Source organism: Rhinopithecus roxellana, chromosome 6 (assembly GCF_007565055.1).
Source record: "Rhinopithecus roxellana isolate Shanxi Qingling chromosome 6, ASM756505v1, whole genome shotgun sequence".
In the NCBI taxonomy this organism is placed as follows: domain Eukaryota; kingdom Metazoa; phylum Chordata; class Mammalia; order Primates; family Cercopithecidae; genus Rhinopithecus; species Rhinopithecus roxellana.
The window spans coordinates 33,245,970-33,260,087 of record NC_044554.1 but is presented as its reverse complement, the minus strand read 5'-3'; positions in this window follow the sequence as shown (position 1 = coordinate 33,260,087).

Sequence of the window (14,118 nt, the reverse complement as noted above, 5' to 3'; positions counted from 1 at the left end):
TCTCTGTACCTTAGGTTCCTCATTAGTAAAATGGGGAGAGCAATGGTGCCTACTTCAAGGGGTTGCTGGTAAATTAAATGAGTTAATAATGAGAAAGCAACTAGGAGAGGACCTGGGTCAACGTAAGTTGTCTTATGACTCTGTGTAAGTGATTATGGCTATGATTAGGATGATGGTGATGATCACTTTTCCTTTTAGGGATGGAAGGGGAGATTCATTTATCTGTATGCCTAGTCATGGAAAGCAAATAATAATATATATTGTGTCTCACATATTTTGGCAACACAGGTTTTGAGTCCACCAGAATCTCAGGTTCCGGCAATGACTTATAAATCCCGTCATCAACAAAGGATATAGTTCTGTCAGTGACTGCTACAAATAACTTGTGTTTTATGTAGCAATAACCACTTTCAATCATCCCTACAAAAGTCAAGTCTCTTGTCAAATTCCCTATACTTCCCTAACGTCATGTTTCCCTTTTGTGATTTCTTTTTTTCTTTAATGTCAATATCAAATATTCATTTTACTTGATTTCACGTCTATGAAAATATATGACGGAGAAAATAGAACATGCTGTACCTGAGGCTTAAAAACCCTTTGGGATTTTTCAGGTCATATTCTATAATCTGTCTCCCCCATTCACTGTAAAGGATTTGAAAAGGCAGCATCTGAAGAAAAATTTTGCATGTTTCAAATGTTGGCTCATAGCTAGCCTATTTTGCTACTGAGGCTAAAATGCTCTGAAGGCTAAAATGTAATCATTCAGGCATAGGCACATATCCAGAGGTTCTAATGTTTCTGTAGACGCCTGCTGCTGATAGCTAATAGGCTCTAGTGTTTATTTGTTTCAGTCAGGAAGTTCAACTTTTATAAAACTCAATTTACTTTCAACCAAACCAAAAACAAAATTCTATAAGAATTCTATAAAATATTGGTCAGTTTTGTCTTTTCAACTATTACTTTATAATAAATTAGACTGTCAAGTGGACATGTACATATTTCCTCTCCATGATTCTGATATGTATTTTCATTTTCATGAAGGATATTTGTTTCTAAGTTCACTCTAATAAATCAATAGAAACAAGAAATAATACTAGTAATAACTGCAATTTATTCAATAGCTTCCACTTAATTGGCACTCTTGATTACTTTATATGCATTTTCTGATTTACTTTTTCCATAAGTGTAATAACCCTTTGAGATGAATATGTATGGCTACTTTACCTCAAAAAATTGAGATTCAAAGAAATAGAATACTTTCAGAATTACATATTTAGCATGAAGATATGTTCTCACAACCTCTTAACCAAACCTCTCTATGTCTTGTATCTGCAACATTTATGAATATTACAAAGTGCTGTTCCAATTTCTAGCCCCCATGTTTAAATATATATTTTACTCTAGAAATCCTCATCAAGTCTTGCCTTTTTCTTTTTTCTTTTCTTTTTTTTTTTTTTTTTTTTTTGAGATAGAGTCTCTCTCTATCGCCCAGGCTGGAGTGCTGTGGTGCCATCTTGGCTCACTGCAAGCTCTGTCTCCCAGGTTCAAGCCATTCCTCTGCCTCAGCCTCCCGAGTTGCTGGGACTATGGACGCCCGCCACCACGCCCGGCTAATTTTTTGTATTTTTAGCAGAGATGGGGTTTCACCGTGCTAGCCAGGATGGTCTCGATCTCCTGACCTTGTGATCTGCCCGCCTCGGCCTCCCAAAATGAAGTCTTGCCTTTTTCTTCCATCGTCACTGCCCTAATTTAAAAAAAAAGAAAAAGAAAAAGAAATGGTTTTATTATTTCTGAACTTTGTATGCTATTCATACTCCACAGATTTATTCATTTCAACTAACTCTGAAGATAACAGGGGCAATCTTTATTAAAAACAATTAGGTTTTTCTTACTTATAAGATTCTTTTTTTTTCTCTTTTGTTTCCTACAGGATAATAAGAATGCAGATTTCTTAGCTGACTTATAAGCAACGCATCGCTTTTTGTGGGCACACATTGAACCTTTCCACCAAGCCACCCAGCACCCAAGCTATATTAGGCTGCTCACTATTTTCATTCACACTACAATCTTTCATGGCTCCCTATAGGGATAGAGAGACACAAAACATTCCTCCTGGCTGGAGTGTCTTTTTCTAGCCTATTCCTCCCATCTAAAACATATAACTATTCTTAACCGTCAGCTCAAGATATCCCTCCATGCTAAAATTTAAGCTTTTGAAATGAAACTGGTTTCTTTCTAGGTTTCCTTACCATTTTGACATACCTCTGCTGTTTCAATGGTTGTATGGCATTAACATTTATCTGGCTATCTGTCTGTTAAGTAGATGAATATATAAAAATGAATGAATCACAGAATCAAACTTTATATCACATTCTCAAGAAGATACAAGCATTCGTATATCAGGATTCTAGAACTCTGGACCTAGTTCTGACATTTCTAGTTTGTAATCTTGGAAAAAGTCATTAGCCAGTGTGTAGACTGAGGGTATTAATGCATCACCTGCCTGGGAGCTGGAGTTTGCAACTGATTTCTATTCAACATGCCTTTTAGCTTTAAGACCTATAAGTCTATGAAATAGTAATTTGAAATAGTCTCTCCATAGGTCATTATCCAGAGGAAAAGAGTTATATTGAATAATTTTTATCTAAAAAAAATCTCTCTGCACCCTACCTCATCATTGACTTTTTGTTACATCTCTATTCCAACTCTTTCATTTTGCTTGGGGCAGTCATTGTAAAATGTTAGGATAGTCACCAAAATGCTGAAAAGAAACACATTTTGCCCCTGGTTAGAATAAGAATGTATTAATGCTTTATCATTCTGGTAGACAAGTATGCATAGGCAATGAGTGAAATGCTGAGCCACTTCTGGTATTAATCATCTGAAACAGCTAAGGAGTTATTGCATATTTCACCATACACAGACTCCAGTTACTTAATTCATAATACAATAAATCAGCGATCTATGAATCCCTAACATTATTCCAACTCACTCTCAGATCTAAATGATTGTTTATAAACCAGATAAACTCTGCTGTTAAAATGCAAACATAAAATTTCTGGTTTGGAAAATGGCATAACCTAGTTGGAATATTTGATTTCTGATTTAGGCAACCTTCCAATTCTATTTAGCTTCAATATTCCTTGGATTATCTGAGTACTATTATAAGATAGGGGCCAAAATAATATTTTGTAGGTTATTAGTTCAACTACATAACTGGGAGACAAAAATTACTAGTTAATTTAATAAGGCAAAAAGTTACATCTGCCCTACCTAAACAGCCTATGTAAATAATCCAAGGCTGGTGGTGCCATTACAATTAATAAAACCCATACCATTCTATCAAATTGCTCTGCCAAACCCACCTTGAGCTTCCAATTTACAGTGTTTATAGTGCAAAAGTGTTACTCTGACTTTAGCTAGCCATTTTGCATTGCGGCCATTGGAAAAAGAGAAAAAAGAAAGTGTTGAAAATAACTCAACTATAAGAACACAACCCAGTAGTTGTACAAATCACTCTTATTCACATCCTATTAGCTGGAATTTGCTGAGCATGTGGCCACACCTTTCCCTGAGGGAGCCTGATAAATCTAGGAATTATGCAAGAGGGCCCTGGGTCCAGTTAATAATTAAATATTCTATTACTAAAGGAAGAAAGGGAGAATGGCAAATAGTTGAGAGTCTCAGTTAAAAGCATAGACCAACAAAGCACAAGTGTTCCAAAGTAGAGGCCAGGATGGAATGAAATGAGGAAGATACGGCTATAAAGTAAACAGGAGGCTTTATCATGAAGGGTCATGTAGGCCATTTTTAAAGACTTTGGTTTTTACTTTAAGTGAAATACGAGTAACTGCAGAGTTTTGAACTGGAACGTTACACAATTTGACTTATACCTTGAAGGATTTCTCTACTTCAGCTTCCTCACTATGAAAAGACCACAGATTTTTAAAAGTAACATTTTTGAGATGTATTAGTGATAAGGACAGAAGGCAGAGAAATTCTAGGCACAAAATGGCCAGTCCCCAGCAAAACCCTATCCTCAGCTGAAAAGCCTGAAACTGCAGCCGAAAGAAAGAGCTTATATCCGGTTTTTTTTTTTTTTTTTTTGAGACGGAGTCTCGCTCTGTCACCCAGGCTGGAGTGCAGTGGCCGGATCTCAGCTCACTGCAAGCTCCGCCTCCCGGGCTCACGCCATTCTCCTGCCTCAGCCTCCCGAGTAGCTGGGACTACAGGCGCCTGCCACCTCGCCCGGCTAGTTTTTTGTAGTTTTTTAGTAGAGACGGGGTTTCACCGTGTTAGCCAGGATGGTCTTGATCTCCTGACCTCGTGATCCGCCCGTCTCGGCCTCCCAAAGTGCTAGGATTACAGGCTTGAGCCACCGCGCCCGGCCTGTTTTTTTTTTTTTTTTTTTTTTTTTTTTTTTTTTTTTTTTGCTGGAATGTTGCCTTTTCCTAAACCACCCATGGCCCCGCCCTGCCCCATCCTGTGCCTACTGAAACCCCAGACTCAGTGGGTAGATGGGACTATGGTTGGATGTTGGAGAGAAGCAGCTTGACTTCAGAGGGACAGCTTGACAGAATAACTTTGGAGAAGAATCTAGCCAGAGACAGCCAGACTTCAGGGGAAGATTACCTACCACCTCATCCCCTTTTCAGCTCCCCTTGCACTGAAAGCCACTTTCATCAGAAAAACAAAAAACAAAAAAAAAATCTCCTGCATTTACTGTCCTTCAATTCATTAGTGAGACCTCATTTTTCCTGGAGGAGTCACGAGTGTGATCCTCCACGAGTGTGTCATGCTGATCCTTTGCCCTTGCTGGCAGAGAGCAGCTGCTCCATGCAAAAAGGCAAAGGGCCCACTGGCCTGTTAACATTGAGGCCGTCCGTGGATGATAGAGCTAAAAGAGCACTGTAACGTGCCCTCTAGGGGGTCGGGGACCACAGGCATCCCCACCTAAACGCTGCCGCAGGGCCCACATGGAGTATGCTCCTGCCAGAGCCCAAAAGCGCTGGTTCCAGCTCCTGCATCCACTCAGCTGTGTGCTCCCTCCCACGATGGGTGGGACACAGTGGGTCTGAGTGAGTGGAGTTTGATCCCACTGGTGCTGACTCAGTTGGTCAGTTCCAGCACTCTTACACTCCAGTTCCTGCCTTATTCGCTCATGCACTCCCTCCAGCAAGGAGTTGAGAGTGGCGGGCTGAAGAAACAAGACACTCCTGTCACAAAACCCATGAAAGGGTCAGGGAAATATCCTGCTCCATCGGGATGTTATTGCACAGTCCAGATGAGTGATCATTATAGTTCAGATCATGTTGTCATACTAGAAATAATAAAAATTTACATTTGGATATATATTGAAAATGCAGTCACATGATTATGGAGTGGTGTGAAACAAAGGATGTCTTAATGGTTGTTGTCTTGAAAACCTAGATATAAAGAATTTCTGGCCAGGTGAGGTGACTTATGCCTGTAATCCTAGCACTTTTGGAGGCCGAGGTGGGCAGATCACTTTAAATCAGGAGTTCAAGACCAGCCTGGCCAACATGGTGAAACCCTGTCTCTACTAAAAATACAAAATTAGCCAGGTGTGGTACAGTGTCTGTAACCCCAGTTACTCAGGAGGCTGAGGCAGGAAAATCACTTGAACCCAGGAGGCAGAGCCAAGATCATGCCACTGCACTCCAGCCTGGTTGACAGGTGATACTCCATCTCAAAAAAAAAAAAAAAAAAAAAAAAAGAAAGAAAGAAAATAAAAAACAAAAAGAATTTCCATCAAGGTAGGGCCCAGTGGCACACGTCTGTTATCTCAGCACTTTGGGAGCCTGAGGCAGGAGAATTTTTTGAGATCAGGAGTTTGAGACCATTTGAGCAACATGGAAAGATCTTGTCTCTACCAAATAATAATAATAATAAGTCAAGCATAGTGGCATGCACTTGTAGTCTCAGCTACAGTCCCAGGAGGCTGAGGCAGAAGGATGACTTGAGCCCAGGAGTTTAAGGTTACAATGAACTATGACTGCACCACTGCACTCCAGCCTGGGAAATAGAGTGACACCTTGTTAAGAAAGAGAAAGAGAAGGAGAAAAGGGAAAGAAAGAGAAAGACAGACAGACAGGCAGACAGACAGAGAGAGAGAGAGAGGGGGAGAGAGAGAGAGAGAGAGAGAGAGAGAAAGAGAGAGAGAGAGAGAGAAAGAAAGAAAGAAAGAAAGAAAAGAAAGAAAGAAAGAAAGAAAGAAAGAAAGAAAGAAAGAAAGAAAGAAAGAAAGAAAGGGAAAGGAAGGAAGGAAGGAAGGAAGGAAGGAAGGAAGGAAGGAAGGAAGGAAGAAGGAAGTAAGGAAGGAAAGGGAGGGAGGGAGGGAAGGAAGGAGGGAGGGGAAAAGAGAAAGAAGAAAAAGTGTTGCCATCAAATGAGAAGTGAAAGGCTGTAGTTAGAGTAGGTCATGTATATAGGAAACGTCAGGAATTCACTTTTGAATGCATTTTGTTAGAGATGCATGCATATACAATTGAGATGCTGTCTAAAATAGGTATAGAGTTATGAAGAGACTCCCGAGCTCCATGTATTAATTTGGGTATAGAGCGCAAGAAGATGGATATTTAAATTGTTGGACTGAGATAACATCAACAAAGGAATAAACCGTAAAAGAAAGGGGTCCAAACTTGTCTCTTGAGGCAAATATTGAGAGTAAAACCTATAGAGGAGAAAAGAGTTAAAAAGAGAGGGAGAAGTAATAAAGACAAGTGAAGAAAGTGGATTAAGAAAGAGTAATTGAATACCTGTTAAAACCTAATAATTACCTAAGCAAATAAAAATGAAGAATAGCATTATATTCAGTGGAAATTATTGGCAATCTTAAAGAGCTCAGTTTCACCAGGGTACTTGGTGTGAAAATGATTAAAATGGTTGTAAGTGAGATTCAGAAAACAGGAATTAAAACAGAAATTGTAGAAACATTTTTGAGAAGGAAGGAAACAAAAATGGATCAATGGCTGCAAGGGAAGTAGGATATATATGTATAGAAAATAATAGAGAATAAAAAATATATCAAGTATTAGTTTTATAACCATTATTGTGAAGTAAAAGAAGGCAACAAAACAACATTGGAAGAAAAAAGCAATCTGTAACTTTTGAAGATATATGGTTGCCTGTAAAGAAACCTTAAGTCAAACATTTTTGTGATTACAGTTATGATTAGCTTATTCTTATTCTCTTTTCTGTTATACTAAAATTAAAAATGATTCATGTACCACAATTTACAATATTATATTATTCTGTATTTGTCTATATATTTTCCTTTATCAGTGAGAGTTACACTTTTCTATGTTTTCATGTTGTTGTTTAGCATCCTTTCATTTTAACTTGAATAAATCCCTTTAGCACTTCTTGTAAGGAAGTTCTACTGATGACAAATTGCCTGTTTTTTTTTTTTTTTTCTTTATTTTATTCTGGAAAAGTCTTTATCTCTCTTTTTAATTTTAAAGGACTTTTTTTTCCAAGTATAGTATTTTGTTTGTCAGGGTTCTTTTTTTCTTTTCTTTTCTTTTCTTTTTTAACAATTGAATCACTCTTTCTTGCCTGCATGTATCTGTTGTAAAATCTGTGTATTTTCTTATAATGTTCCCTTGTATGTGATAAATCTCTTTTATCTTTCCTTCAAAATTCTCTCCAACTTCTCTCCAACTTTAACTTTTGACAATTTAAAAGTTCTCAGTATAAATCTCTTTATGTTAGATCTTTTTAGGATTCTTTGGGCTTTATATGTATGTTTGCATTCCTCTACAGATTTGAGAAGTTTTCAGCCATTATTTTACTAAATAAGCTTTCTGCTTCTTTATCTTTCTCTTCTCCTGGGAATTTAATAATGAATTCGCTTGATGCTGTCTCATGAATTTCATGCCTCTGACTGGGTAATTTCAAATGACATATCATCAAGTTTCAGATTCTTTCTTCTGTTTGTTTGAATGTGCTTTTGAAGCACTCTATTGAATTGTTCAGTTCAATCATTGTATTATTTAGCTCCAGAATTTCTGCTTCATTATTTTATATCACTTCCTTTATTTTGCTTAACTTCTCATTTTGTTCATGTATTGTTTTCCTGATTTATTCTATTTGTGTACTTATGTTCTCTTATAGCTCACTGAACTCCTTTAACGCAATTATTTTGAAACCTTTTTCAGGCAGCTCATAGATCTCAGCTTTTTATAAATGGTTACCTGTGCCTCATTTGGATCCTTTTGTGGTGTCATTTTTCCCCTAAGTTTTCATGATCCTTCTGGCCTTGTGTTAGTATTTGTGCATTTGATGAAGCAGGAACTTCTTCCAGTCTATACAGACTGGCGTGGAAGGGATACCCCTTTACCAGTCATCCTAGTCAAAGATTTTGGATAAGACAGCTCATGGGTTTCATGTTCAGGACTCTTAACAGGGTCTGTGGGCAGGTGGACCTGGTGTCTGGGTCCACAGGTGGGCAGGCCTAACACTGAAGTCCAAGTGTGAGAAGTTCAGTTATAGTTTCTGTGGGCAAGTAGATTCAGTGCCATGGTGCCAGAGAATGTGGGTGAGCTGGCTCAATGCTGCACATCACAAGTGGCCTTGCTGCCCAGGTCCAGTTGGGGAAATCCTGGTGCCTGTGTCCATAATAAAGTCAGATACTCTCTTCACTCTTCTTTTCCCTCAGAAATAACATAGGCTGGGAGATTTTGGGGGGGGGGGGGGGGCGGGGTGCTGCTCTGTGCTGGCTTGGGGAAGGGGTAACAAAAGTAAAATAAAACCATGTTTTCCTGCCCTTTTCAACTCATTTTTATTCATTTCTGTGTTCTACTCAGATGCTTTAACTTCTCACTTGGATTCAGAATTCTATTGAAGGTATTTTCATCTTTGGATGGTTGTTAAATCTGTAGTTTGTGGGCATGTGAGGGTTGAAAACTCCCACTGTTGCTGGGGTCACTTCTAAGTTGACATTTGGCTCAATTATGTACAAACAGCTTGACATTTTGAATCTAAATTTTATGTGTGTGGCAGAGACAATGCCATTTCTGAAAATATAGGAAGTCTGTATTTTCCAGCACTTCTGAATCTAGGTGCAGGTATGTAACTAAATCTGGCCAAAGAGATATATACACGTGTATATATGTGTACATACACACATATGTGTGTAGATATATATATGACATTTATGACTTCTAGTTCTGATTTCTACTTTCTTTCCCTCTTGTTTTGTTTTCTTTTTTGAGACAGTGTTTTGCTCTGTTGTCCCATCTGGAGTGCAGTGGCATGATCTTGGCTCACTGCAATCTCCACCTCCTTGGTTCAAGCAATTCTCCTGCCTCAGCCTTCTGAGTAACAGGAATTACAGGTGCACACCACCACATCTGGCTTTTTTTCTTTCTTTTCTTTTTTTTTTTTTTTTTTTGTATTTTTAGTAGAGACGGGGTTCCATAGTGTTGGAAAGGCTGATCTTGAACTCCTGACCTCAAGGGATCAACCCACATCAGCCTCCCAAATTGTTGGGTTTACAAGCGTGAACCACCAAGCCCGGCCCTGACTTCTACTTTCAAAAGGTCATTTTTTCCTCTCTTCATTATTTTCCTATCAAAATGTGGAAGATCCAGTAGTTTATTCTGCAGCAGGTGCCACTAGATAGAATGAGTCAAAACCCCTGAAATATGTGTACTGAAGTTTCCCCATTCATGGCACTCCCTACCATCCTAACATGCCAGGTGCGAAGGGGTTTCCTGGTATGCAGGACTTTCAGTACTAAAACCAGAATAATCCCATGCAAACCCGAACTATTGGTCAGCCAACCAGGCATGCTCTATAAGAAAACAGTGTAAGGGAGAAACATTATTTTATTGTATTAAGCCACTGAGATTTAGACATTTATTTTTGTAACAGCAATTAGCCTACCTTTAGTTACAGAAATTAATATCTCACAGTGTTGTACTACCAAAGCAAACACATTGGTTTAGATAATAAATAATGAGGAAAGTGACATCAACAGCTGGAAAGATGCTGATCCATGCTTTCCCATGGTGAAGCTCTTGATAATATTGTCACTGTGTTAATACTGGAGGCAGATTACATGTATTCTAAACTAGTAACACTAGGAGAAGAAATCAGAAGTCACTTGTGTCCTCTGTGGTGGTGGTGTGTTTTTAAAAATGTAAAGGGCAACTGTATTACAACTTTTGCGAAATGTAGAAAGCAATTTCATTACAATCTAAAACATATATTAAAACCGCATTGCAGCTGCACAAAAACAGATATCAGGCCAGATTTGTATATAGTATTCACATATATATAAAACAAATCACAACCTCATATACACAGATCCATAGAAAGTAGTATTTTTTCTTGAATCTCTCTTCATTTAAAAGAGATTACTCAGAAAATACATCCATGTAGGATATATAAGATCCATAGGCATCCATGTGTTAAGATGCATCTTTCCCTTGCTGTCAACCACTGCTTGTCTTCCCCATTTAAAATCTTGGCGATACATCCCTTTTCTCACTATCTTATATGAATCATTGTTAGTTTATCATCAATTGCATTTACATTTGTGTGTCATTAAGCCAGGCTCTTTCAACTAACTTTTAACTTTGCCAGCATTTTTACACCAATAGTACTACGATGAAACCACATAGTACTGTCACAGACTTTATCCCAGTGAGAGAGGCCTGCACAATATTGAAAGAGCACAATTAATCCTTTCCAAAAATTTCCTTTTCTATTATTGTACTGTGGCATTTTGTTGCTTGTTATTACCATCTTTGGAAACTATCGCTTGAAAATACCACTTAAAACCCTTTAAGAAAATTGTATTTATTATTTGAATGTTTGTGCAAATCGAAATATGCATTTCAATCACTGTTTAGATCTCTATGTTATTCATCACACAAACCATATTAATGCTATAGCAGCATCTTTCTAATCTTCCTAGGACAGAGTTCAGCAAGATATCTCCTTGATTAACTTCCTTATGATTAATGTCCTTATTGTATTCAAGTCTTTTCTAAATTATTACTTTCTTAAGGAATCTTGTAGCACAACCGGACTTAATATTGCAATCTCATGCCTGAGAATTGTGACACTCTAGTTATCTTTATTTTTTAATTGATTGCTAATTTAATTTATTATATAAAGAGATAATATTTTCATCATGATAACAAGTCTTTGAAATATTTTGAGCTTTTCTTTGTAACCCAGTATGTGGTCAATTTTCATAAGTGTTCTTTATGCTTGAAATGTATTCTGCTATTGTTGAATTTAATGTACATTTATCCATAGATCAAATAAATTAATTGTGTCATTAAAGTCCTTTTATCCTTAGTAATTTTTTTCTGCTAAATTATCAATTACCAACAGAAGCATAATAAAAATCTTCCACTCAAACAGTGAATGTTTTTCTTTTTCCCCTGCAGTTATGTGAATTCTTTACACATTTTTGAGGCTGATATCAGTTGTATGTAAGTTTTTAGTTTTTACATATTTGTATTCATTGAACTTTTATCAAGCATATAGATATCCTCTTTAATTCTAATAATGTTTATTGTCTTTAGATAGAGTTCAATTTTTATGGACTTAAGCTCATTTGCCCTCTGGTTTCTTTTTGTATCTAGCTAAATGGAGGAACCAGCAAGAAATCTAAGGTCAAGATAGTGTTTCTCTACCAGAGGCCACAACTTCTGTAGACCCATTCTCTCCTAAGGCTGCATATCTTGCATTTGCTCTTTCCTTTTTGAGATGCGGTGTTGGTGATGCCCCACCCTCATCAACTACCATTGCTATTCTGGGGGTGCTTCACATTGCACAGCTACTTTTCCTTAACATGTTTGTAAATTAGTTCATTCATAAAGTTATCCTCAGTTACCTTGTTTGAGTGTATCTGGCTTATCTGTTTCATGCAGCCCAAGATACAGTAAGAAGGAGATTGACAGAATATTTCTTCATTACATATCAAAAGCCACACATTTCCCAGCTGGAATACAGTAATGGCCACCTTACCTTCCATAAACATCTCCTTCCGAATCTTACGAGATGTTATCTAAGGTACACTATTTACATGTATCAATTTTGGTATCAGTTCAGATGCACTTAAATGCAAGTGATACCAAATTCAAATGCTTATAAATTAAACCTGTGACATTTACATTTTTTGAATGGAAATCATACAGAGAAATACATTTTTCCTAGGAAACATTATATGAAGTAATATATCCATATATCCATATATATATATGAAAACCAAAGCAAATGTTACAATAATTAGAGTTCCACACAGTACCTGTACTGCACTATGCAATTTTTGATTCCATTCTATGCTTCTCAGAAAATATTCTATTGCCTTCTTACACTTATTTCATGTTCAACTCACAGTCTTGTGTTTGAAAAATATTGACTACAACTCTAAGGTCATTTACACAAAGCCACTCTTAGATGCAAAGGAACCTAGGAAAATGAGTAGCTAATCATTTAACCTCTTCAGTAGGATATGGAAAGTGTGTGTGTGGCGGGGCAGCATTTGAGAAAGCTGTAAAATAAACAATGATATCTACCAAAAATACTTACCAGGAAGGAAAAGCAAGCACCATCTTGAGTGGCGAAATACCAAAGCTATTTTCATTAAAATTATGATCAATTCAGAAATCCCCATTAACATTGTTTCCATTTCAATACGATTTTGGGGGATGACTTACAACAACAAGACAATAAAATAATGTAAGTCATATAAATATTAGAAAACTGTGACACATAACATGACAAGAATTTAAATAAAATGTAGAGTTACTAGAATTAATGTAAAATTTTAGCACACTAAGTAAAAAATAAACAGCCAAAAAAATTTTTTTTTTTACTAACCAGGCAATATCAAGGAAGAAACAAAAAATAAGTCAATTTACTATTAGAACATTTGTTTAAATTAGCATAATTAATAATTTTCCAATAATATTATGTATAGAAATCTACCCTACACAATACAGTTACTATCAGAAAAAAAATATTATCTTGCAGTATTATTTATATTGATGCTGCCTCAAAATTTTCTTTAAATGTGAAAACTGACAGAAACAGTAATTAATAAATTGTGCCATATTCCTGCTATGTAAATTCTTATATGCAAATATTTATGCATATTTATACTATATGCATCTAAAAATGAATGAATATAAGGTAATATGTTTATGGCATTGTAACAGGTAAACATTATCTTAAGACACAAATGGCATAACAATAAATGAAAAAAATTATATTTTTTCAAAATTAAAAACTTTGGTTTAATCAATAACATTAAGAAAATAAAGGAAAAGAAGTAGGGTAAAAATCATCAACATACAGGTATCTGATAAAGAACCTGTATCCGACATATTTTAGACCATTATAATTAGAAAACAGTGAAATCAAGTCAATTAAGAGAAAAGACTCAATCAGACAGTTTACAAAAGAAAATAAATGAATGACCTATAAGCACAAGACAAGTCGCTCCACAACCTCAATTAGAAACAACTTCATACAAACTAGAATTGAATGTTATGGCAATTTCTTAAGTTAAACATACCCCTATCTAATGAGCTAGAAACTTATAGGTATTTGCCCAATTAAAACAGAAATGTATGTCCACAAAAAAGAATGTAAAAGAATTATCACAGCAGCCTTATTTGTAACAATAACTGAAAACAATTCAACTGCTTATCAAGAGGAAACTGGTTAAACAACTGGTGGTACATTTATACTACTGAATAATAATGAACAATAATAAACAGGTGATTCTTACAAGCATCATTCTTAAAAGCATTTTATTGAGTGATAGGAGCCAATCAGAATAAAAACATGACTCCACTAACTTAAAGGACAAGGATAGGCAAAAACACAAATCAGAGGTGATTGTCTTCAGGTATAAATAGAAAATAGATAATAGTTCCATTCTGCTATAATGGAACTATTCTAAGTACTAAGCGGGTAGTTGCAAAAGTTGTATTTTTTTTTCAAAATTTCTCAAACTATACAATTAAGATCTGTGCATGTTTCTGTAAATAATCTCATTTTAAAATTATTGATTAGAAATACTAAATCATGACATATCCAAGTTTATTTTTATAGCAGACATGTCTGTTG